This window comes from Leptonychotes weddellii, chromosome 10 (genome assembly GCF_054177405.1).
Source record: "Leptonychotes weddellii isolate Sample4059 chromosome 10, ASM5417740v2, whole genome shotgun sequence".
In the NCBI taxonomy this organism is placed as follows: Eukaryota; Metazoa; Chordata; class Mammalia; order Carnivora; family Phocidae; genus Leptonychotes; species Leptonychotes weddellii.
In genome coordinates, this window is record NC_138378.1 from 44,790,749 (window position 1) to 44,817,892 (window position 27,144).

At 40.5% G+C, this 27,144-nt stretch overlaps 1 protein-coding gene across 5 annotated transcripts in view; it reads right to left on the reverse strand.

Annotated features, from left to right (window-relative positions):
• Positions 1 to 27,144, reverse strand: part of LIMS1 (LIM zinc finger domain containing 1) — a 151,551-nt gene that overhangs the window by 89,815 nt on the left and 34,592 nt on the right. Inside the window, exon 1 of one of the 5 annotated variants that reach the window (XM_081833308.1) lies at positions 4,931 to 5,036. The exons of 1 other annotated variant lie outside the window; for it this stretch is intronic. The gene's annotated coding sequence lies outside the window, so the exon portion shown is untranslated. Of the gene's footprint in view, positions 1 to 2,722; positions 3,027 to 4,930; positions 5,037 to 27,144 lie in introns of those variants that run through there. 3 more of the 5 variants (XM_081833306.1, XM_081833307.1, XM_081833309.1) reach the window with 3 other exon arrangements.

Here is a 27,144-nt window from a genome sequence, read left to right on the forward strand (position 1 = left end):
ACTTTTTGAAGTTCCCTTAACAGCTTCTTTTTTTCCTCTGGGAACTCCTGCAGCTGCTGACATCAAGAAACCGTTAATGAGACTTAATACTCCTTGCTACCCATGGTAAAGCCCTGGTTCAAGTGCCCATCACATCACTTCATTGATACCTCTACTGCAGGCTGTTCACACATCTGCTCCTACCAACTGGAACTATTTCTCAGTCATCTTTGTATCCCCAGAACTGAACACAGTGCTTAGCATGGAGCAAATGAGTCAAATGTCAACTGTGTGAAGGAACTGTCCATACAACCTTTCATATGGTGTTACAATCTCTACTCTCTGATTCTCCAAGTCCATCCTCCACACTGCAATGTTACCATATCCCTTCCCTGCAAAATCACCCCAAAACTTTATAATGCATTCAAGCCCAGTACTCCATGTGCACTCCCTATCACTGTTATCCCACAAATACATCTTTTTTTAAAGATTTTATTTATTTGACAGAGACACAGCGAGAGAGGGAACACAAGCAGGGGGAGTGGGAGAAGGAGAAGCAGGCTTCCCATGGAGCAGGGAGCCCGATGTGGGGCTCAATCCCAGGACCCTGGGATCATGACCCAAGCTGAAGGCGGACGCTTAACGACTGAGCCACCCAGGTGCCCCCCACAAACACATCTTATGTCCTAGCACATTAGATGCCTCTGAATTTCTTGGATTCATTCTACACTTGTTTACTGAGCATTTAGAGTTCTAGGCATGGGGGATACAGGAGGGAACATGAAAGACAAAGCCCCTGCTTCATGGATCTTAGAGTCTAGCGGAAAAGGGCAGGAAAGACATGGTATCTGAAAGAAAGAGGAACCAAGGGCAGGGCGCACATCAAGTATGCTCTTGCAAACCAGAATAAGGACTCCAGGCTCCATTCTAGGTGAGATGGGAAGGCAATGGAAAATTCTGAACAGAGAAGTAAAACTGACCTACAAACCTTTGCTCAAGATGTCACCAACTCTGGCTAGAAGAACACCCTTTCCCATCATTTTTTTTTTTTTAAGTTCTGAATTTGCACTCTGCTTTTTTTTTTTTTTTAAAGATTTTATTTATTTGACAGAGAGAGACACAGCGAGAGAGGAAACACAAGCAAGGGGGGTGGGAGAGGGAGAAGCAGACTTCCCGTGGAGCAGGGAGCCCGATGCGGGGCTCGATCCCAGGACTCTGGGACCATGACCTGAGCTGAAGGCAGACGCTTAACGACTGAGCCACCCAGGTGCCCCTTTCCCATCATTTTTTAAATGTTGAAATTTACTCATTCTTCAAAGCCCAATTTAATAATCAACTAAATGGTGCTGTCCCTGAGAATTACAGGTCACTTCTCCTTTTGGTTATCCCCCAAAACTTGACAGTACTCATGCTGATCTGATTATGCCTGGTTATTTGTATGTAATTTTTTTTAACACTACTGGGTGTACGTTTATCCAAAGTTTCTTATTCATGTTTTTATTTTATAAGCCATACAACAGTACCTTGTTGTTGCAAACTAAAGTATGTACCCTTTCTATTAATTTGCAAGACCAAAGCAAAGTGATCATCCTCTTTTTAACTTTTTCTTCCTTATCCTTGAAAAAAAATAATTGTTTTCCTAATGCTATAACTATTCCATATTTCACGACTGTGTGTTTATATATAAAAAACATATATCTACAAATATATAACCTATATAAAATAAGAAAGTCCCTTATACATCACCCCATTCTCTATCACAGCTATGTTCCTCTCAAGATTACAATGCTCCTGGAGATTGACTGAGAAATAAATGTTTTCATAAATACCTTTAAATCTCTAAGGAAGTTCACTGTGTAAGGCAGATCATGTGTAAGGCACAAGATCCTTTTAGGATGAATAATCATCTCTCAATAAATGTTTTACAAATGTAGATTTGGTGCATTAAGGTTGCTTTTAAAATGGCCTGCTAGCTTTTTTAAATGATTTTTTAAAAAGATTTTTATTTATTTAGTTGAGAGAGGGAGAGTGAGAGAGAGAGAGCACACAAGCAAGGAGAGGGCCCGAGGGACAGCGAGAAGCAGACTCCCCCGCTGAGCAGGGAGCCTGACTCCGGACTTGATCCCAGGACTCTGGGATCATGACCTGAGCCGAAGGCAGACGCTTAACCGACTGAGCCACCCAGGTGCCCCTGGCCTACTAGTTTTACACAGACTTACACAGGTTAATGAATAAGTAACTCAAATAGTTATAGTTGCTTTTTCCACACATGGCAAGACACATATTCACTAACCATAATGTTAAACAGTATATGATTGTTTGTTTAAGACCCTACACAGAATTTTGGTTAAAAATATTTAATGTAATAAAATGATAGGAAGCATTACTATAAAAATACTCTATGTCTCTGCAGGACCATAAACTATATGGCACTAAACACTATCAAGGTTGTTAATGTTCAGCAGGAAGCCTGCTTCTCCCTCTCCTACTCCCCCTGCTTGTGTTCCCTCTCTGTCAAATAAATAAATAACAATTAAAAAAAAAAAAAAGCTTGTTAATGTTTTCTCTGCAAATATAAGTCTCCCTTCCTCACCCTCTCTGAAACCAATAAAACATAAAGTTGCTTTAACATATACTCAGTAATTAAATATGCACTGGCAGGAAGTAAGAACCACAACCATTACACTTTGTAGCAGCAAAAAGAAAAATTTAATTAGTATGGCTAAAAGCTACTACAACTTACCCAAGACTGTTCCTGTTACTGGATATGCAAGTTTAGACGAGTATCTTTTCGATGAATGTCTTCTCTCCAACCTCCACTCCTCTGTCTTAATCACTTTGTACACACAGCCCCACCTCTGCAAAAGCAAGTTGATATTCCAAGCACTTTACCTGATGTGCCTCCAGACTCCCTTGCTCTCACCTCAAGAATAAAGCATCCCGTTTCTGGTACTTGTGCTCTTGTTTTGACTCATTTATCAGGGCCTGGGCAACCAGTTCCAGACCACTGAATTATCTTTAAAAGCTCCTGTTTCCTATACTGTATAGTACTTCCTCATCTTAACTTTGTGTCTGTTGCCTTGAGCTATATTTAAGCCAATGAAACCAAGTTGAGGGCTTTTTTTTTTCCCCCTGCATTCAGTCAAATCATGTGACATGGCATGTTACACAATAACCCAAAGTTCTGAAGCAATAAGGCAACACCCCTAAATGTCAAAACTCATATCCTATTGTTTTATGTACCTTACTAAGTTAAGAAATTCATCCATAAACTTATTGAAAGCATTTGTAATGTGCAGAAAATATTTAGGAAAAAAACCAATAATCAATCAGCATAGAAAGAGGTGGCGCTTTCATAAAAAGATAGCCTCCACCCTTTTGGATCTTAACAGTATCTACATGTTTGAATTATTAGAGCTTCTTTTACCTCCCTAATGCTTTACCACTTCAATGTTGAGCGGCTAGTCTTTATTTTCTCTTCCTAGTGGCTCAGCCCAAGTTTAGAGACAGGCAGGCCAAACTCCAGCAGACTGAGCAGGGGAAACAGCTCCTTCTGCCCCAGATATCCTTGACAAATACAGTGCAGAGAAGGAGCAGGGCCAATGCTAATGAGGCCTCACACACCCGACTGAGTCACCTCCCACGACTCCTGGGTGCCAAGTTTCCATTGAAGAATAATAAAGGGATCTTTGGTTGAAATGGAGGAACTCAGGAACACTAATTACAATCTCCCGCTTCCATAAATGATGACTTCCTTGCCCTGACTCATTGAGAATACTACAAGGAAGTTCCTTAAGCAATTTCTTTGTTATAACGCAGTCATTTCTAGAATGATAATAGCATTTCTCAGTTATAGGTGAATCTTTAAAAACAAGAAGACAACTCCTCACCTTTGCTTGTTATGCTAACACTAGAGACTGGGAACTGGCAGCACTGCGAGATGGTGACTGTCAGTAGAAGGGCAGAAGTGAGAGGCACCCTGAAGGGCCATCTACTCCCCAGGGAAGCAGTCTGCTGTCCTAGAGAGGTGAAAGAGCTCACCTAAGACAAGCTAGAGGCAGAGTGAGCTCTAAACTTCAGGGCTCTGGCCAGCACCCCTGGGGGCATCTCACAGGCTCCACCTTCATGGCTCACTCTAAAGCCCCACCATCAGAGCTGGGTTTGGACTTCACACACAATACTCAACACTGTACAAGTCCAGCCAGAGGACTTTCCTGGCCTTGATTTACTTACTTTCTTTTGGGGGGTGTGAGTGGGATGTAGAAGGAAGCTGCAAGTACAAAAGCTGTTTGTGGGTGAGAAGCAGCCTCCCCCCCTATTCCCACCAGGGACAGACTATAAAGCAGATAGAAACCCTGGAAAGCAGCCACGATCACTCCTGGGAGGAGGAAAATGGAACGGAAGTCTTCCGAGCAAGATTCCCAGCATATGGAATTTTCTTCAAGAAAGTAACCTATGTTATAGCAATTAAAATCCAGAAGAGGCAAACATCTGCCATTTTTGTCCCAATTCTTTACTGATCACCATGTACCGTGAAGGAAACAGGGCAGTGTGATGGACAAAGGGGCACGCACACTTAGATCAGCAGAAGTCTATCTTGAGTCCTCCTAGCTACCATCTCACCCCCTCCTCCTCTCTTCGGACAAATGTTTCTAGGCAAGAGCAAATCCAGAAGACATTTTTCAATCTTTTACTTTTGACATTTATAAACAATGCTCTCCTGGAAATTTTCAAATCAGTACCTTGGTCTCCAGGCCATTACCCTTGTCTTTCTCCTCTGCAGGATCCTCTTCCTCTGCCTGCCTTTTAGGTGTCGCAACTTCCCTAATTTGAACCCTGGCTCTCTGCCTGTCTCATTATGCATATTCTCCCTGATGACTTCACCATCTCTCATGGCTCCACTACTTCCTCCACGTTAGCAACACTGGCCAGACCTTTCTCTTGAACTCACAGTCATGCATCATATTGTCTGCTGGCTGCTTTCACAGAGACGTCCTAACTCAAAATGACTAAATAAACCAGTCACCCCCTCCGTGCCAGGCCCAGAGCCAGCTCTTCCTTTGACATGCCCTCTCTCAGATAGGGCAACATTACCAAACCGGTCACCCAAGCTAGGAAATGCCTGGTCACCCTTGACTTCTTATCTTCAAGCCATCTACTTCTGCTAATTTTAACTCCTAACTCATTTTCAAATTTGTCCCTCTGCCCCACATCACTCTCATTTTTAACCCTGTCACCGTTCCAGCCCTCATGATTACTCACTTGGTCTGTGGCTGCAGCCTCTTAACTAGGTTCTCTACCTTCAACCAAATCCAGGAGACCCAACCAGCATCTCATCTAAAGAACCAGGGGTCTCTCTACGGACCTTGCTTAAACTCCACAATGGCTCTCCAGTGCACTGAGCACAAAGGTAAGCCCCTTAAAGAAGCAAACAAACCCTAAATCCCCTGGCCTGCCGATCCTCATCTCTGGGCACTCCCTGCCACTCACTTTATGCAACCCAGCAGTGACACATGCCATGCAGGCCCTCATCTCGATGCTGCTGCTTATGCTGCCCCCTCAGCCTGGAAGATCTTTCCATCTTTCCCTTGCTGACTCTAATATCCTTGTACAACTGAAGTGAAGCATCAGGTGTTTAAAAAACCTGTCCCAACCCTTCTCCAGTCCTGTTCTCCGGTTCCCATCAGGCACTCCTCATCAGGGCTCCCGTGAGGCCCTCTCACTTCTATTGTAAGAGCTTCTTTTTCTAACCCGTGTGAGAGCAAGAACTGGGCTCCTGCTTATCTTATGCCCTTTGTGCCTATGTCTGCCATACACACAAGGCACTTAATAAAAGTTTAAACTGGGCGCCTGGGTGGCTCAGTTGGTTAAGCAACTGCCTTCGGCTCAGGTCATGATCCTGGTGTCCCGGGATCGAGTCCCGCATCGGGCTCCCTGCTCGGCAGGGAGTCTGCTTCTTCCTCTGACCCTCCTCCCTCTCATGCTCTCTGTCTCAAATAAATAAATAAAATCTTTAATAAATAAATAAATAAATAAAAGTTTAAACTGAGCCTGTAGGAGAAGCAGTGGTTCTTATCCTACAGATAAGGAAAATGATGCTGAGAGGTTACATGACTTCTTAAAAGTCATCCACGGAGAAGTCTAGGAAGGGAACTTAGAATGCAAAAATGTACTAGCTAAATTGAAGTCTTTTTCTTAAAAGCAGAAAGCCTCTCAGAACTAAGCACGGTGAGAGCAGGGAATGTGTCTAAATTTTTATTACTGTTACCCTAGAGCCTGACAAGGCGTTATTTCGCACACAGGGAATATTTAATAAATACTGGGTGGCTCGCTAAGACTATACAGAGAGTCACTTTCACTTATATACTGTGCAAGAGTGGGTCTGCTTCTTTCCAGCAGATGGAGCTACAGTTCCGTATGAACACCAGCTATAGTTTGGGTGATTGGTAAAAGAATAAACCTCTTTCATGGATCCATTGCCATGTTTCCTTTTTCCTTTATAAGTCTCACACAGATAAAAAGAAATCAGCAGACATGTTTTCCACAGAATACTCTCTCAATGGACACAGATCTATTTTGTAACTTTTTCAATGCCTTTGCATATCTCTTCCTCTCTGGCCTTTTAAAAAATCTGGGGTAATCTCACACAATTTGATTTACCCAATCTATCAAGTGCTACTGAATGTCTACATCTTTCTACATGCCTCTTAGGTCCTTCTGTATGAAACACATTTATAACCCAGCAAGTTCATCATGTTCATCCCTCGACATATGCTTTCCCTGATGTGTCTGCCCTATTTCACTTTAGAAAACATTAGTTTACCAATCATCTCTCATTTAAAAACAAAACACAAAACAAAAACCTTTTCAATATATATTTTTAGAAGATTTATTTATTTGAGAGAGAGACAGAGAGAGCGGGGTGGAAGGGGAGAGGGAGAGAAAGTCTTAAGCAGACTCTGCGCTGAACCCCCATGCAGGGCTCGATCTCACGACCCTGAAATCACGACCTGTGCCAAAACCAAGAGTCAGATGCTTAACTGACTGCACCACCCAGGCACCCCTCAATATATCCTAATTGCTATCTTAAAGGCTTGAGGTTCTAAACAGGATAAAAAAGAAATTCATACTACCTATGAGAGTACAGCTTACAGTAAAATCCCAAGCAAACTTCATTTTTCACTCAACTTATAAATTTCATGGCATTCCTCAAAAACTTAGTGTTTACTGAAACTGTGTAAAGGTAATCCATGATTGTATCTAAAACAGAATTGGGGGGGGCGTTGCCTGGGTAGCTCAGTCGGTTAAGTGTCTGCCTTCAGCTCAGGTCATGATCTCCAGGTCCTGGGATCGAGCCCGAATCAGGCTCCCTACTCAGTGGGGAGTCTGCTTCTCTCTCTCTCTCTCCCCCTCCCTCCCCACCGCTCATTCTCTAATAAATAAAATATTTTAAAAAATAAAAGAGAATTAGGTGCTATGCTCAGTAATTATAAAAGTTTTTTCTTTTTAACCTGCACCAAAGTCCTGTGGATGCAAAGTCCATGACATCTAGCATCTCCGGCCCTAGCCAACTCAATGTCTATGTGCCCTGTGTCCAAACCATCGAGGTAACAAAAAATACCCCACAAGTTCCCAGTTGCTCCATAGGGAACAGTTCTAGCCCTACTGAGAACTACTGACCCAGAGGATTTCTGAGGCCATTAAGCTACCTAGTGGCAAAAGCAATGATTAAAAGTAACTGAAGGATCCACCCGTCAGGGTTTGACTTGAACCACAACACTGAATACTATTAAAATTAAAACACTGTAACTTAGGGGTGCCTGGGTGGCTCAGTCGTTAAGCATCTGCCTTCAGCTCAGGTCATGATCCCAGAGTCCTGGGATGGAGCCCCACATCCGGCTCCCTGCTCTGCGGGAAGCCTGCTTCTCCCTCTCCCACTCCCCTTGCTTGTGTTCCCTCTCTCGCTGTGTCTGTCAAATAAATAAATAAAATCTTTTAAAAAAATCCAAAACACTGTAACTTAAAAGCTTCCAATTATAATTTAAACTTTTTAATCAAGTAAGTCCCCAATTTTCAAGTATTTTCAAACTCAGATGAAATTATGTCCAAAAAACAGTGTCATAGAAAAGCAAGCCTTGTCTAACCACAATAATATCCAAGAGGACCCTAAACAGCAATACTAAATGCTAAAATCCTAAATGCTCCTATCTCTGGGAGTCTTTTTGAGTTTGAGCAAGGTACAATCCCCTATATCCACTCAGACCTGGAAGTGTCCAAAGTATAGGAGCATAAGAGGAGGATGCAGCTTGTAAATTTCCATGGCAATAGTGTAGGAAGACTCCAGTTGCCCAAGGACATGACAGGAAAGGGATAATCCTACGATATGTCCCTATATCAGAGTGAGAGGACCTTGATGGCAGAATTGGAATCCCAGAAGTAACCAAGTGTATTTAAGTTAAACATGGTCTGCTTAGGTGTGTCAACTGAACAAACACTTCAAAACTGAATGAAAGCCCTGTTCCCTGCCTGAAACTAGCTCTTCTCTACCATTCATTCACTCAGTGGCCGAAGCCAGAAACACAGGACTCATACTCAACTCCTCAAACATCCCCCACAAACCTCCCAATGTCCAATTGCAAAGTTCTTTCTTTTCTGCCTTTTAAATATCTGAGTCTATTCACTTCTTTCTATCCCCATGGACAGTACCTAATTCTGGCACCATCACTTCTCCCTTGGATTAATGTAACATTGTCTAACAGGTCTCTGGACTTCCACTCTTCCCTGATCACCATCTGCAACCCACCCCCTTTCCATACAGTTGCAACATTGCCTTTGAGGAGCACACCTCCCTCCCTCCACTCTCTGTTTCAGATCTAGCTCTCCTGATCACGGAACAGGCACCTGATTAGACAGTGTTTGTTCTTATCCCTGGCCACGGTGACTGGTCCTGGTTTGGGCACTGGACCTGAACTAAGCTAATCAGATTCTATTTCTTGAAAATTAGAAATTTGAGTAGAGACTAATCCTCAACAGGTAGAATAAGTCAACTAATGGTATTACCCTACAGAGAAAGTCCACAGGTTCTTCTGCTGAGATGCCAGGAGTTGCTCTAGTTGTTTATTCCTCTCAGAGACCTGATGTTTGGCCTTTCTTTAGTCCCCTGAGCCACCCTGCTATCTTTCCAATAAATTCCTTTTAGCTCATGTTTGCCAGAGTCAATTCCTGTTATCCAAGGAAACAAGTTAACAATAAAAGCAGTCCCAATCTGATACAAGACCCTTCCTGATTTAGATGTCCCCACTCCCACTTCCATTGCCAAGGTCCACTTTCCACTTCACACACTTTGAGCCAACTATGGGGATCTGCCGCACCTTAACATCCTACGTTCTCATCTCTTCTGCTCTTCCTGCCTAGAATGGCATCTCTGGATGATTCTCATAATCAGGTGGGACTCAGCCTAGATGTCATTTCCTCTGGGAAACTTTTACTTAAGCCCCTCAGGCTACTCATGCTTCCATAGGCCCTGGTACTTAGTACTCTTGAAATAAAGCCTAAGACCCCAAAATTTGTTGCCTGATTCCTTATTAGTCTAAACCCAAATGGAAGTTTATTACAAGTGGTGATTCTTATACACAAGTGTATCCCCACACCTAAGTGCATGCCTGCCAGAGAGCAGATTCTCAGTCTCAAAGAAATGAACTAGGAAATTAGAAGTCCACTTAAACAATTCAAATTAGTATTGAGGAAAGTGTAATAGAAGTTTAAAAATAAATATTTTCGGGGTGCCTGGGTGGTGTCTGACTCTTGGTTTTGACTCAGGTAATGATCTTGGGGTTGTGAGATGAAGCCCTACATTGGGCTCCGCACTGAGCATGGAGTGTGCTTGAGGTTCTCTCTCCCTCTCCCTCTGCCCCTCCTGCTCATGTTCTCTCTCTCCCTCTCTCTAAAATAAATAAATAAATCTTTAAAAATAAATAAATTTCTTTGGAATCAAGAGGTCCTGCACATTCCATGTTAAATTCATTTTAATATTAATTCACATTCAAAATAATTTAACTAACGTGTTCACTTTGTGAAAATTCATCAACCTGTGCACTTAAGATTTGTGTACTCTTGTATGTATATTAAACATTAACAAAAAATTTTAAATGCATTTAACATAGCTGAAAACCACAGCTTTAGACTAGTAATAAGTTCAATATGCATGGAAACACCATATAATGGTGGAAGGTGCCCTGTTTACAAGTAAAAGTCCTTGGGTTACAGTATTAACTGTACTATTTATTACCGTGACATCTTGTCAAAATATTTGATATTCAGCTTTAGCAACTACAAATGGGATAATAACCATTCTGTCTAAATCTCAGGCTACACAAAGATAAAAATGAAATCATAAACATAGAAAGTCAAACAAGCTATTTTTGTTACAAAATTCTGTATCATCTCAAAGTGAGTTTTAGCTGAAAAATAAAAATTAGAACTATAAAAATACTACAATTTTGGCATGAAAATGCCTGCAAAATCCCATGAATGCACACCAAAAAAGGTGATATGGGAATAATGAATCCAGGGTCTAACCTGAAATTTAAGATTAAATTTATTCTTGAAGAAGAAAGAAAGGATACCCCTACATCAATCATGTTTCTTGGGAACTGGATTAAAAAATTATTTACATATCATGAACTAAAACAAACATTTCTCATACGACAGCTGAGATGCTTTTGAGAGTTCAACCAAAATGTTAAGTCTTCTAGTTAAACGAACCTCTGTGAATGGGGGTGCAGGAAAGTAGAAATATTTCATACTCCATATGGTCAAGATCTTATCATACCCCAAAGTTATACTGTTAACTTTAATACTGTGAAGCTATTTCAGAATAAAAGTGCTTCTATTTAAAGACACTATATGACAAAATAGGATCGGGTATATGGTTAGAAATACACGAAAAAAGGTTTACAAACTCAAGTGCAAAGGATGTGCTCTGTTAAAAACTGAAGATGGAAGATGAATTGAGTCATAATTAGAAATTATTGGTGACTAACTGGCAATTTATTATATACTTCCCTATAGTGTCAAAATATGTACAAGCTCATAAGTGCATTCAACAGTCACTTGATAAGAAGGAAGAACAGATAATTTTATTTCCCAGAAAAAAAACCTTTTCATTTTTTAACTGCTGCATTGTAAGTTCCCAGAAATGCTAAACAGTAGTTTAAAAACACATGAAGCACCATTTTCCTCTTACTTAAAAAGTTAAGCATTATAATACAGAGAAATTCGTATTTGTTTAGAATGTAAATGGGTAGGAGAACCTGGGTGGCTTGGTCAGTTAAGTGTCTGCCTTTGGCTCAGGTCATGATCCTGGGGTCCTGGGATAGAGTCCCATGTCGGGCTCCTTGCTCAGCAGGAAGCCTGCTTCTCCCTCTCCCTGCTCGTGCTCTCTCTCACTATATCTCTCTCTCAAATAAATAAATAAAATCTTTTTAAAAAAAAGAATGTAAATGGGTAAAAACAGTAAAATTTAACTTTTGAGCCAATGCAAGTGTTAACTTATCATTACTCACTTTGTAGCACTAAAACAGAGGGGTGAGTTGCAAACAAATATCTGTAAATTGAAAACTACCCTTCATTTCCATTTCAACAAATATGTACCCAATGACTGCCATGTAACAACTTTTGAGAACACAGGGCACTAAGGATGAATAAGGCACAGCTCCTGGCCCTGAGCAGCTTCCTAGACTGTGAGATACATACACAGCACATCACAGTGTTCTGAGAAATAGATGAGGCCGTGTTGGCAAGGAGCTGTAGCACAGAGAAGCAGCAGGAGAGGCTTTAGAGAGTAAGTGACTGAAAGGAGTCTCTATTGGCTGTGCTCACAAAGCAGAAGAGGAGGGAAAGGAAATTCTCAGGGAAGGGAATAACAAAAAAGCACCACCTGCTAGTACATGTCAGGCACTGTGCTAAGCCCCAGGGAACAAGAAGGAGACTGTTTCACTGCTTTTAATGAGTTTACAGTTTAAGGGAGACAAGTAATGGTCACCGATTATACAACAATATGCTCAGTGTACTGACAATTCTGAGAAATTATATTGTATTCTGAGAGGTTAAAACTCATTTTCAAGGAATTTGGACATACGAGTCAAGATCAAACCACAGTGTCAGGAAGTGTGAAGCAGTAACAGAAATGAGTGTCCTTGGTTGGGGTGGTCAAAAACCCCTGTTAGAGAGCACTTTTCTTCCTACGTAAAGGGAGCGCTCTCTGTCCTTTGAGTACTGATCACTCTCTCTCTCTAGGACATTTATCATATGCTGCCATATATCAAGATAAATCCAGATACATGTTAACTAGACTTACTGTGGTGATCACTTTGCAATGTGTACAAATATTGAATTATTATGTTATACATCTGAAACTAATATATCAATTATAACTCAATATAAATAAATAAATAAATAGAGAAAGGAAGGGAGAAAGAGAAGGAGAGAGGGAGCGAGGAAGGAAGGAAAGAAAGAAAGAAAAAAGAAAGAGGAGAAGAGAGAAGAGAAGAGAAGAGAAAAGCAAGTGAGCGAACTTATTTTACCTCTCCCTACTAGATTATAACCTGAGACCAGGAGCTTTGTTCCTTACCTTACACTGAATGATAATTGGGACTGACCTGTGATCAAAAGTTCTAATCCAACCTCCTCATAGGATGAATAAAACCTGGTACCCAATAGTTCTTGTTCATGTATGTAAATCCTAAAACCTTATTAAAAAACAGAGCTAGGGGCTCCTGGGTGGCACAGTTCGTTAGGTGTCCAACTCTTGGTTTCAGCTCAGGTGATGATCTTGGGGTCGTGAGATCGAGCCCCACCTGACCATAGAGTCTGCTTGATATTCTCTCTGTGTCTCCCTCTGTCCCTCCTGCTCGTGCTCTCTCTGTCTAAAATAAGTAAATAAATCTTAAAATGAAAAAAAAGCTAAAATGATTAGGGAAAACCAGTAATGGATAATGACCCTCTGTTATTGCTGTAATTCTAATATGAACATCAAGACCAGGCCTCTCCCCCATTCCCAAGCCCTCTGCTCATGTTACGTCTCATCTGCCACTGAATGTAGAAAACATGAATCCTGGCCTCAGCTGCCCCTGGTTCCTAATGCAGGTATAGAGCACATGTGCCTATTTGCATTGTCTTGTTTTTTGTGTCCTGTTGGTAACCTCTTTTGAGTTGGTTTTGGCTACAGAATCAAGACGCTATATCCTATGCTATCCAAATATCCAAAATGAATACCACTGCACTGACACACACATGCACACAAGACAGATTAAATAACCTTGATGACTCAGGACTGATTTCTGGAATAGTCATTACAAACAAAACCATGAAATTCTTTAAAGAAAAAAAATAAACAATGCTAAAGGAAGATAGGGAAAGGAGAGCTGTAGCTAAAGCTGCACCTCTGAAAGTCAGTGTTCAGTCCAGTCCAGACCCACTCAGCCCAGCAGCCTGATGACAATAAAATATTATCAAATGTAGGAATAAGAAAGTCAGGGAAGAGATGGTATGGAGAACTGCATCAGACCAAAAGGGCCCCCAGAAGACTTCAAGGAGAAATGTTTTCTGATGAAAAAGAAAGGAAAGAGCCAAAAACATCTGGATTGCTAACACAGCTTTAAACAAAGAAGTAATTGTCAGTGCCTGCTACATTTGGGCTCTCTGTGATCCGTAAGGGCCATAAAATAATTCAGTATATTAAGCTAACTTTGGGAGGACTCAGGTTTTACCCATCATCAAGGCCAAGCTTGCTGACTTCTGTTTTTCATTGTTTGAAGAATGGTTAGTTCACCAAAAGCATATGACTATGTTTGGGGAAAAAAAATACACTACTCCAGGTTTAAAAATCCCACCTCCATTCTCACAACCTTGGATGGGAAGTTATAAACAATAAAGCAAACTAATGGAGAAAAATAATAGGAGAAATTATTTTACATGATAGATAACTCCAAGGGTGTTAGGTTTGTTACCAAGAGAATGTTATGTACAAGAGATAATATATATTCCAAGAGTAATAACAGTATCCCCTACCAAATGTGGAAGTACACTTACAAATTATTAAATTTCAATATAAACATCAGCAAGACATGGGAGGTGGGGAGAGGGGGATGAACAGGCAGAACACAGAAGATTTTTAGGGCAGTGAAAATAATCTGTATAATACCATAATGATGGATACCTGTCATTATAACATTTGTCCAAACCCATAAGTCATGAATGACAACATACCACTCCTCCTCCTCCTCAACCCAATCTGGGGTTGGTAGAGGAAGTGACAGGGCAGAGAGGAGTCCGAGGTTCAGTAGCTAGGACTGTAAGTAGGGTGCAGGGGTACAAGAGCACCTGGTGTGGGGGGTCCCAAACAGACTAGGCTCAGTCACTCACTGCTGCAGAGAGAGGAATGGTGGTGAAACAAGAAAGGAATTTATTTCAGTGAGGCCAGCACCAGGAAGACAGCTGACTAATGTCTTAAAGACTGTCCCCAAAGTGCTAAAAATACATCCAGGTTTATGTAAGGAAAATGTGGGACAAAGTTGGTGGGTACATGCAGGTGGGAAGTAAAGGTCAGTTCGATCACCGTCGTGGGGTCAGTCATGAGGATCTTGCTGGCTCAGGGCAGTCCTTATTGCTTGAGGGGGTAGTTTCAGTTCCCATCAGGGGGTGCTTTGCTTGCAGGATCTTTTGCCTGAGTTAAGAGATAAGCTGGAAAGAAGAACTTAATCAATTGGAAAGTACAGACTGAGGTCAAAAGGGAGGTAGCTGAAGTCTTTCAGGATCAAAGGTAAAGGGTCTGGGGCAGAGCTGTCGACAAGTGCAGAAGGGAAGTTGTGGGCAAGGGAGAGCAACCAGACAAGAAAAGCGTCCCAACAAAGGCTCCTCTCAATGCCACGGAGAGCTGTCTGTTAAGCATCAGGTCATTTGTAGTAGGGAAGGACTTAACACAATCCTTAACTTTAAAGTGCTTAAACAAAAGCAATGCCTTCTTTCCAAAGCTTTAATCATCCGTTCTCCTTTGAAAATTCTTTCCCTGATTTTGTCTGGCTTTCTATGTCCCCTAAAGAAATTTCATCCACTTAAAAATGGAAACCTCAACTCTACAAAACTCATCTATTTTGTACACTTAGGAATAAGATACTCAAAGCCTTGGAAAATATCCAGACCTAATCAAAAGCAAGATTCACATAGAGAGCAGACTTACAGTCTAACTCCCTAACATACATAAATTGCACTCCACTCCCAAATGGATTTCCACTTTATTTGAATTCAGGCATCTTTAAACCAGAAGTATGGATAGTGAATAAAAACTGTAAAGCATTAACGGAAAAGGCCAAATGTGAGTTTAAACCCAGATGAGCCATTTACTAGGTGGGAAAAAGGTCTTTTATGTCAGTGAGCATCTCAAAAAACTCCAGGACCTTTACCATTGCTACTAGCTTTGAATGGTTCTCTCCCCATCAGTCCCTTCAGATCTCTGCCCAAATGTCCTGGCAGTAAAGACTTTCCCAACCACCCTACTTAAATGTGCAATCCCCACCTCCCATCCCTTATTCCCTTCTTTAGTTTGTTTCATTCTGCATCATTTATCACCATCTAGTAGGTTTCATTTATTTGTTTAAGATGTCTCCTTGCAAAAAAGATGTGAGCCCCATGAGGAGAGAGTATTATCTGCTCTACTTCCTGTTGCCTCCCCAGAGCCTAGGACAAACTTGACCCACAGCAAGGATTCAGAAACATTTAGCTGAATATGTAAATATAAATGAGTTAATTCAACCCTCCACTGGGCTGGTATCACCTACATTTCAGGGTTATTTTTAGAAATAAAAAATAAAAATGTTTTTCCGAGACTGAATTATGAAGAAATAGACAGTGTGAACAGACCAATTACTAATAAGGAGACAGAATCAGTCATCAAAAACCTCCCTACAAACAAAAGTCCAGGACAGATGGCTTCACTGTGAATTCTACATTTAAAGAAGAATTAATATCAACCCTTCTCAAACTCTTCCAAAAAACAGAAAAGGAAGGAACACTTCCAAAATGTAAGAGGCCAGCATTACACTGACGCCAAAACCAGACAATGCCACCACAAGAAAAGAAAACTACAGGCAATATCCCTGATGAGCACAGATGCAAAAATCCTCAACTAAATATTAGTGAACTGAATTCAACAGTACATTAAAAGGACTATACAGCATGATCAAAGTTGGATTTGTTCCAGCAGTGCAAGGATGGGTCAACATCAATAATCAAAGTGATATACCACATTACCAATATGAAGAATAAAAATCTAATGATTCTCTCAATACAGAAAAAGCATTTGACAAAATTCAACATCCATTCAAGATTAAAAAAAAAACAAACTCAACAAAGTGAGTAAACAGGGAGTGTATGTCAACATAATAAAGGCCAAAGATGACAAGCCCACAACTAACCTCATAAGAGAACGCTTTACATGCTGGCTGTCATACAGTGAGTACTCAACAACTGTTAGTTTTCTTTAATTTCTTAAGTCAAAGTAATTGCCAAAAGTTTCAGAACATTCCAGGTGGGAAACTCTAAAAGCATGCCTGTGAGATCTCTGTACCCAGTGAAACACACAGGAGGAAAAGCAAGGTTGCCTATCACAGTGCCACTCCGTGTAGCCTATGATCATGAGATTTTGCTATCAATCTGCATTGAAATTAGTGCAGAAATTAAGAACAAGTACTTAGAAACTTAAAATTTGACAGAGATTCAAAATCTAGAAAATGAAATGAAAAAGAAGTCTTATTGGGGCATCTGGGTGGCTCAGTCAGTTAAGCGGTTAAAGAAACTGCTTAACTGACTGAAGCTAAAGAAAAAAAATGGAGACTTGTATTCATAGGACTTTTTTTTTTTTTTAAGATTTTATTTATTTATTTGACAGAGAGAGAGTGCACACAAGCAGGGGGAGTGGCAGGCAGAGGGAGAGGGAGAAGCAGGTTCCCTGCTGAGCAGAGAGCCAGATGCAGGCTCGATCCCAGGACCCTGGGATCATACCTGTGCCAAAGGCAGACGCGTTTAACCGCTTAACTGACTGAGCCACCCAGATGCCCCAATAGGACTTCTTTTTCATTTCATTTTTCTAGTAACCACTTTATTGTCTTTTACAGAAGCATCAGACAGCAATGGACTGAAAGGTGTTTTTTGCCTTTTTTTTTAAAGAAAAGCCTCAATCTTCACTATAGTTTGGAAAGCACTGGCCAGCAATGCTTGATGTGATCCAGGAAGGTGCAGAGCACCAACAAAGCTAACTTGTACTACATGTTCCGAACTGTAATTTTAGGCAGGGTTCCAGGCCAAGAAAGGCACAGATAAGCGGCAGGTGGAGAGACAGGCTCAAAGGCCAGGAGTTGCCTCAGGGATCCAGGCCAGTTTTAGAATTTAAGAGAATTTTCTAAGACAGTATTTCTCAGAACTTTTTCCTATACACTCCAATGGCAAAAGAGTCCCAGAGACCCAGAGAAAAGAGATGGACAAAGGGGCATGATGCAAGTTGAGGATGACATTCTCTTGATTGTGGTGATGTCATGAGTCAAAACTTATAGGAGTAAAAAAAAAAAAAAAAAAACTTATAGGAGTGCCTGGCTGGCTTAGTTGGTGGAGTATGAAACTCTTGATCTTGGGGTTGTGAGTTTGAGTCCCACGCTGGGTGTAGAGATTACTTAAAAATAAAATATTAAAGGGCGCCTGGGTGGCTCAGTTGGTTAAGCAACTGCCTTCGGCTCAGGTCATGATCCTGGAGTCCCGGGATCGAGTCCCGCATCGGGCTCCCTGCTCAGCGAGGAGCCTGCTTCTCCCTCTGACTCTCCCCCCTCTCATGTACTCTCTCTCATTCTCGCTCTCTCAAATAAATAATCTTTAAAAAAAAATAAATAAAAAATAAAATAAAATATTAAAAAAAAACCCTACAGTGTAAAAGTCAAATATGAACGGCTTATTGCCTGCTAATTATACCTCAATAAAGGGAAATTCATGGAAGGCAAAGGAGAACAATAAGACATGAAGGATGTGAGTATACAGTCAGAGTTAAGCTATAAGTCCCATGATAAAAAAAAGTACAAGTTACTCAAATCCTCCTTCAAAATAACTCTTCTAGTGGCTTTGTAATAGGCCATCTGTAAAGCAATCAGTTAAATACTGACATAAGCTCAACATGTATTCATTGTGTGTATGTGTTTTATTACAGTTTTGCAACTGATGAACTAAACTGACATTTTCCAGCAGAACTTTACCCTTTACCCACCTGTTTTAAAATTTAAGGCTCAGTGGTTCTTAGCCTGGAGGCAGAATGTTAATCAAATCTGGCTGAACTCCAGAAGAACGATGATGCCGAATGAGATAATTCTACCTCAGCAAATTTCAAGAGTCTCTGTTGCTTTCCACACATTGAACAGCTCTCCTATGTCTTTTAGCCCAAGCCTCTCTATCTCTATATATTTTTTTTAGCATATAGGATTATGTGCTAAATTCTCGAAAACTAAAGAGTCTTGAAAGAAAGAAAAGATTAAATGTTTAAGATTCACACGCTTTGTATAACACTATGTGAGACTGCGGTGTTCCTCTGTTCACCAGAGAATGCTATTCCAATTTAAGGAATTACATTTCTGTAACAGTATCTATTGTCCCACTTTAGTCAAATGATGTGGATAACAAGTAATTATATATTTCCCTGAAAATATATTTATTTTCAGAGGTATTCACACTGTAAATAGCTCAAAGAGAATATCTAGCATAGTGGGAGAGCAGTAGAATCAAACATTCCACAATTACTATTCATACTAATATAACCTACAGAATCACTGTTTTTGAAGTCTCTTGTCATTTCCATAAGATGTAATGTGACCCAGACCTATAAACTTTACATAATATTCAGCTCTCAGTTTCTCCATCCTTAAAAAGACCTTTCTCTTCCTTTAGATAACCTCAAGAGGTTATCTAAAATGACAATCTTTTGTCTTATTACCATTATTACTATTATTTATAAACATTTTGTCTTCTCTACTGCATTATAATTGACAGAAGGATACCCACAGATACTTAATACTTACTGAAAAAAGGAAAGGAAAAAAGATACAAATAAGGTTTCTATAACCCTATTTATAGCCCAGAGATTTTAACAAGAGAATCAGACATTTGAAATGTTTTAGCAACTCTGAGAAATGTTACTACATTAGTCAAAAAGCTATATACACACATACATTCCCCCCTCCCCCCCCCCAGTTAGCTATTCAGAGTTTCTATGGACTGAATTTTTCTGGAGAGTCCATTTTTTTAGCTAGTTGAAGGCTAACACTTCAGGTGAAGGGGGAACGGCTCTGTGTTCCCCGCTTTCCCCTCCACCACCAGGCCACAATGCTGGGTACCTTCAGTCTGGTCCCTCCAGTCTGGTCCCTCTTCCTCAAGGTCTGTGGCTTATGCCAGTGCTGCTGACTTCCCTGCCTCTCCCTTCTGGGTCTTCCATGCTCATTTACCCTGTTCGTCTCCACTGCCTCTGGGGATGGCCACATTCCTTCTGAGATCTTGCTGCCCTCACTGTGAATCACGCCATGAGTGTACCGAATACAGCCTCTTTGAGTCCTTGGCTCTTTTTCTCCTCCATGTCTGTTTGCTTCTGGGAGCTCAGGGCCTCATTAGTTTGCCATTAAAAAGGTTTCCTCCCCCACCACCAACCTGCCAGCAACTTCTGGATTCCAGAGACCCTGGATTTCTGCAAAGTTGGCTCTTTAGAGCCAAAGAGAATATTGTATTACTGTAATGCCTTGATTTTCTTTTCTCCACATGAATAAATATTCAACTCTGTCTAAACCAAGGAAACAAATTCTCCATAATTCTTTTTTTTAAAGATTTTATTTATTTATTTGACAGAGAGAGAGAGAGAGATTGAGAACGAGCAGAGGGAGCAGCAGAGGGAGAGGGAGAAGCAGGCTCCCCGCTGAGCAGGGAGTCCGATGCAGGGCTCGATCCCAGCACCCTGGGATCAGGACCTGAGCCGAAGGGAGACGCTTAACCATCTGAACCACCCAGGTGCCCCCAAATTCTCCATAATTCTTGTTTAAAACATATCGTACAAGCAAAGATTTACAGATACCTTTCTCCATCAACGTAGCAGTAAACAAGAAAAAAAATTAGCATTATTTCTGTCCCAAATAATTATCTGTCCCTTGTCTTATCACTCTCTCTCCTTAAAACAACTGCATGGTGGGAAAGAAGTCTTTTCAACAACTGACACTGGGAAAATTCCATACCCCTATGCAAAAGGATGAAACTGGATCCTTAACTTAAACTACACACAAATATTAACTCAAAGTGGATTTCAGACCTAAATGTTTAAGACCCCAAACTATAAAACTCCTAGAAGACAACACAAGGAAAAAGCTGCATGACCTTGGATTGGGCAATGATTTTGTATATATGACACCCAAAGCACAAGAAACAAAAGCAAAAATAGATATATGGGGCTACATTAAACCTCAAAATTTTTATGCATCAAAAGATAAAATCAACAGGGTAAAAAAAATCAACCTATAGAATGGGAGAAAATATTTGCAAATCATATATGTAAGAAGAAGTTAATATATAAAAAACTATAACTCTAAAACAAAAAATCAACCTGACTAAAAATTTGGGCAAAGGACTTGGAACAGATATTTTTCCAAAGATGATATACCAATGACCAACAAGCATATGAAAAGATGCTCAACATCACTAACCATCAGGGAAATGCAAATCAAAACCATAATGAGGTATCATCTAAAAGCCATTATGACGACTGTTACGAAATAAACAAACAACCCAAAAAACTAGAAAACAGAATAACAAGTGTTGGTGGGGATATGGAGAAGTCAGAACCTTGTGCATTATTGGTGGGATTGAAAATGGTGCAACTGCTATAAAAAAAAAAAGTATTGCAGTTCCTCAAAAAATTAAAAATAGAACTATCATATGACATAGCAAACCCACTTCTGGGTATATATCCGAGAAAATTGAAAACAAGGTCTCAAAGAGATATTGCACACCCATGTACCCATCACTATTTATAGTAGCCAAGAACTAAAAGCAACCCAAATATCTATCAATGCATAAACAGATAAATGAAATGTGGTATATACATGCAGTGGAATATTATACAGCCTTAAAAAGAAGGAAATTCTGTCACATGCTCTTACAACATCGATGAAGTTGGAGGACATTATGCTAGGTGAAATAAGCCAGTCAGGACAGGACAAATACTGCATTATTTCACTTACATGATGTATCTAATGAGTTAATGACTAATGAAATTCATCATATAGAAAGAATGATGATCACCAGTGGCTGGGAAGAGCAGGAAATGGGGAGTTGTTTAATGGGTACAGACTTTCAGTTCTACAAGATGAAAAAGTTCTGGAGATCTGCTTCACAACATGCAAACACACTTAACACTACTTAACTCTACCATACACTTAAAAATGGTTAAGATGGTAAATTTTATGGTTTTTTTTTTACCACAATAAAAACAAAACAAAACAAAAATCAGCACAATATATTTGAAAGAGCCTGGGTATGAGTCTTACAGACCTAAGTTTGAAATGTGGTCAGTTCTGCCACTTACTGTGTGGCTGTGGGCATGTTAACCATTCAGAGTCCCTTTCCTCATCTATATAAATGAGGGTATAAATAACACAGATCTTAAAAAGTTGACCTGCAGCTGAGAAGAGAACTGCTGACACAGAAGACACTCACAGTTGGATTCCTTAATTCTACCCCCAGGGCCAGCATCAATGCATCACCATCATCAAAGCAGCTAATGCAAATTAAAGGCTTATTGGGTCTTGTACTGCCCTGATGACTCCCCAGGAATTCATACCTTACGGGAAGGAAAGCAGGCAGGATTAGAGTCCCCACTTTGCTGGTGAGGAAAGTGAAGCAGAGAAGTGGTCTGAATTGCCAAGGCCCCAGCATAAGTGATGGTGCCTGGTAAACCCTGAAACGCTTCATTTTATTGCACACAGACATGAGACAGGGCTAGTAATGCAGAAAATAAAATCGTCAGCATCAAAACAGAAGGGGGAATAACATATAAAAGAGGCCACAAAGAGAGGATTAAGAAAAATAATTTTACCTTTACAATTTACATTTCCAAGGATTGGTTTAAAAGGTCATCTACTTTCTCTGCCTATCTTTTAAACAAGTTCATTCCCTCCCTAAGCATTCATTTTAATAGTCAGCTGTCTTCCAAGACAGAATTTTAACTCTACATCATGATACAGTGTAAATCAATTTACTTCTTACTTTTTTCTCTAGCTAAGGCAGGAAGGAGTTGGTTAACATCCTCTATGATTACTAAATGACTCAATTATGTGCCAGCCATATTTTTTGGAGACCTTTGTTCCTACCAAATTTTAACTATCCACTTTAGCAACCTTGCCAGAAATCATATCACCTTGGCTAAGCCCTAACACGACAACATCGCCGTAGCAACCTTACATGCAATCCCACTTCAATCCCCCTCCCTTGTGGATGCAGACAGGGTATCCAGGACAGGAAAAAAGTTACCCCCTGGCTTTTAACAGTACCCAGTGAGCAAGGCTGAGTTGAAAGAATCAAGTATTTCAAAGGTCAATTTGGTTACGGAGCAATTCTGGGTTTAGACAGAAATGGACTTGGACAAAGCTCAGAGATCTCAGCCAGCACACATCCTTCCTGAAACTACAAGTTTCTCTGAAAGAACTGGGGCAGAGTTCTGGCCCTGTCTGATTGATCTCGTAACCCTGGGCTAGAATGACTGCAGTACAATATGCCCATTTTGAATAATTGCAACAGACGGGTTCCTTCAGGCTGTGCTGTTATCCACACCATTATTTCTTTTACAGTGTTGTCATCTCTCACATCTCTTAGACCTAACATTCAGCTTCAGCCCTAACTTTAATGACAACATAGCTGTAGCAACCTTATATACATTCCACTTTCAACCATCCCTGTGGAACGTAATTGTATGCTCGGTCTCAGTATGTGCCAAGCCCTAAACCAGCAGGTTTATCTGACAAGAGGCATAGCATAATGGTGAAAGTAAGACTGGGCTTGAATTCTGTCAGCAGACAGCCTTTGGATTTGAACTACAACACTGGCTCTTCCCTGGGTCTCCAACTGCCAGCCCAGCCTGCAGATTTCATAATCGTGCAAGCCAATTCCTGAAAATCAATCAATCAATCAATCTCTCTCCATACATGCACACTCACACAGCCTATTGGTTTTGCCTCTGTGGAGAACCATAAGACAGATTATTTAGTATTAATTTACTATGTGATCTTGATTATCTCCTTAACCTCTTCAAACCTGTTTCCCCATCTGTAAAATGGCTAATAACAGTACTTACTTCATAGTACTTACTTTCCTATCTTTTATGAAGATAAAATATGTAAGATATGTTAAACTGGGATTCAAAGAGATTAAGCAACTTGCAAAAGGTCTAATCAACTCCAAATTCCATGCCCCCAGCCACTACTCTACTCCTTGTATCTAATCAAAAGGATTCCACACATCTAAAACCAGCAAATTGACTGTTAAAATCTCTTTCATCTAAAGATTAGAAAGTATGGAACTCTTCTATTCTGGACCTTTCCATTCCCCCTCAATTGATAAGTACCTCCGAGAATAAAATGCAATGAAACCTCTCCTTAGGGAGACCTCAACCCTAGAGTTGGGAAATGCTTAGAATATCTCAAGCAGGTGAAAAAGATGAGAGGGAATGGCTGAGAGTGCCTCTACGGTCTGATACCACATTAGTCTTGAGAGCAAACACTCAGCACATGTCATTCTGGATGTGAGCCACGTCCTTCAATTTGCATCAGTTAAAAACAATATCAAGAGAGGGAGAGATTCTGATAGAAGGCAAGTGACAAATATCACCACCACAGACAGTAAGATGTGTACTTAATCGTGTTTGCAGTATGCAGCCAAAAGACAAATACAGCTGACTTTTTTCATTGAGCTACTTACTACATTTATTAGGGAAGGCTTGGAATCAACCTTTCTGTTGTCCAACTGGAACTAGAATCAGACCAACTGGCCTTGAGCCACAGTGCTGGCAAAACCAATGGTCATTTAGTCAAAGCACGCACAGACATACAAAGGCATCATTCTGGCTCTACTAAAAGTGTATTTCAGGGGCGCCTGGGTGGCTCAGTTGGTTAAGGTCTGCCTTTGGCTCAGGTCATGATCTCAGGGTCCTGGGATGGAGCCCCGCATCAGGCTCTCTGCTAAGCAGGGAGTCTGCTTCTCCCTCTCCCTCTGTGCTCACTCTCCCTCTCTCTTGCTCTCTCTCTCAAATAAATTCTTTAAAAAAAAAAAAGTAACTTTAAAAAAGTTTAAAACTTTTAAAAAGTTTCAGACAGAAACATTGGTTAAAAGTTTTTTTACTAATTCAACAAATACTGAGTCACTAACAGGTACTCTTACAGATGTTGCAGATATGACAATGAACAAAATTGAAAAATCTTTGCCTTGGTGGTCCTTAGTAGTATGGAGAGACAGAGAACAACAAAATTAAAATCCATCTACCCATTCAAGGGGTGTATGTGTGTGTTTTAGAGATATGCACTAGGAAAAAAGTAAGGGAAGGGAGATCAGGAGTGTCAAGGAAAGGAGATTTCCAATTTTTGATAGGGTAGCTGGGGAAGGCCTTACTAAGGAAGCCACACTAAGGAAGCCACATTTGAGAAAAGACCTACAGGAGGTGAGGGAGTGGGCCCAGTGGCCATCTATGGACAGAACATTTTGGACAGAGAATAGCTGATGAAAGGTTCAGGGATGGGAGCCTGGCTGGTGAGTTTGAGAAGCAACAAAGAAACAGGTGTGGCTGAAGGGGAATGAATGAGGGGAAGACCAGTAGTGGGTGGTGAGGCCAGAAGGCAGCAGGAGGCCGGATACTGTGGGGCCTTGTAGGTCACTGTAAAGGCTGTGGGTATAATGGAGATCCACTGGAAACCTCTGAACTACATTGACAGGATCTGACTTAGCTTTTTTTTTTAACAAGATCACCTTGGTTTCTGTTTCAAGAACAGCCTGGGGGATGAGGAGGGGAAGCAAGGAGGAAAGCAAGACTAGTTAGGAAGCTAATGCGATAATCCAAATGAGAAAGTGATAGTGACCTCATTATTACTCATTTATTCACTCAGCAAATGTTCATGGTACACCCATTCAGTGCCAGGCTCTCTGCTGGCCCCAGGAATACAGAGTTGAACAACTCCACTCAGGAAGGGCTTTAGAGAGGCATTCTCTAAGGTCAAAAGACTCTCCAAACTGTATACTCCTGGTGGTAAAAGTTGGGGGTGGCCTCTATTTGCTTATTGCTAAATCCCCAGCACCTAGAACGGCTCCCAGTGTAAGTATCTGCAGAATAAATGACTATCAAATAATGGTTTTCAAGGCTAATTTGGTGCCAAACCACTTTCTAAATGGTTGCCTATTTGTTTAAATGTTAATCAACTCAATGAAAATATTATACACACACACACACACACACACACACACACACACTGCTCACACTGCATGTGTTGAAGGAGACTCTCCAGATTCCACAGCAACCATATCACAGAATATGTTCAATTTCACACAGGGTTTCACCTGAGAATAGGGAGTAGGATGTTAAGAGTCAAGAAGAATGTCCTCTAAATATGAACAATGTGATCCCTATTAAGAGATTAGAGTTTTATCATGCCCTTTCATAATTCTGAAGTAGTGTCTAACGTAATACAAAACTAATGGTGTGCTGCAAAATAATAGTTTCTTAAGTTATTAAGATAGTAGATTATAAAACACAGAAAGTTATATTTTCAAACTCCTGATGGAACATAAGTAATTCTAAATCGCAGGCAATTAAAATCAATGCATATTTACAGAGTAGGAAATAAACAAAAAAAACCTTTTCAATTACATTTAATGTAAGTTACTTGAGGTGAAGTTAGAAGTTACTTTCAAATGTTTTAAAACACAGTGGAGGACATTTCAGACTAGCATTTCCAACAACCACATAAGTCAAGTATTATTACAATTACTTACCTCCACAGCTTTCTTACATGGATTTACGTGCAAGCTAAACTAAAGCCAACCTGGAAAGACATATAAATTATTCCACACAGAGTAACTTCTGGGAAGAGATGCAACTCCCTGATCAATCAATCCCGACAGTGGGAATCTAGTGCTGCATCAGTCCCCTTGGCAGGGTTTCTGCAGTATTATTTTCCTAACTTTAAATATGTCTTAAAAGTTTTCTTACAGTGGATGTAAAATGATATTTGTCACCAGTACATTCTGCAGACTAAGCCAGTCTGTCCAAGTCACATTAAAAAAGGATGAGAACTGCCAGATCAGCAAAGGCATTTTCAGTATTACAGAAATGCAAACATGCTCTGGTGGGCTGACAGAACCCATTTTACAATTTCAAGGAAAGAAAGGGTAATCAATTTTAATTTTTTTTTTTAATTTATTTATTTGGCAGAGAGAGACACAGCGAAAGAGGGAACACAAGCAGGGGGAGAGGGAGAGGGAGAAGCAGACTCCCAGCTGAGCAGAGAGCCCAATGCGGGGCTCGATCCCAGGACCCTGGGATCATGACCTGAGCCGAAGGCAGACGCTTAACGACTGAGCCACCCAGGCGCCCCAAGGGTAATCAATTTTAAATCTATGATTACCTTCTAGTATATTTCAGAGATATTGCAACAAGAGTTCCCACAATGACTTTCTTCCTAATTCTGTACCTATAATTTTTAGGCATCTAATGATCCAATGTTATTTCTGTTTGATAGAAAGTGTTAATAGAACAGCAAGATCTTGTATTTTATACTCATATTTTCTTTATTATACATTCAGCCGTTCGTTTTTCACAGGTCATAAAGATGCTATTGTGTTTACTAGTAGAAGTAAATCAACTCATTCTCAACACATACACAAAGGAGGGTACTTTTTTTTTTAAATTTTATTATATTATGTTAGTCACCATACAATACATCATTAGTTTTTGATGTAGTGATCCACGATCCATTGTTTTCGTATAACACCCAGTGCTCCATGCAGTACCTTCCCTCCTTAATACCCATCACCGGGCTAACCAATCCCCCCTCCCCC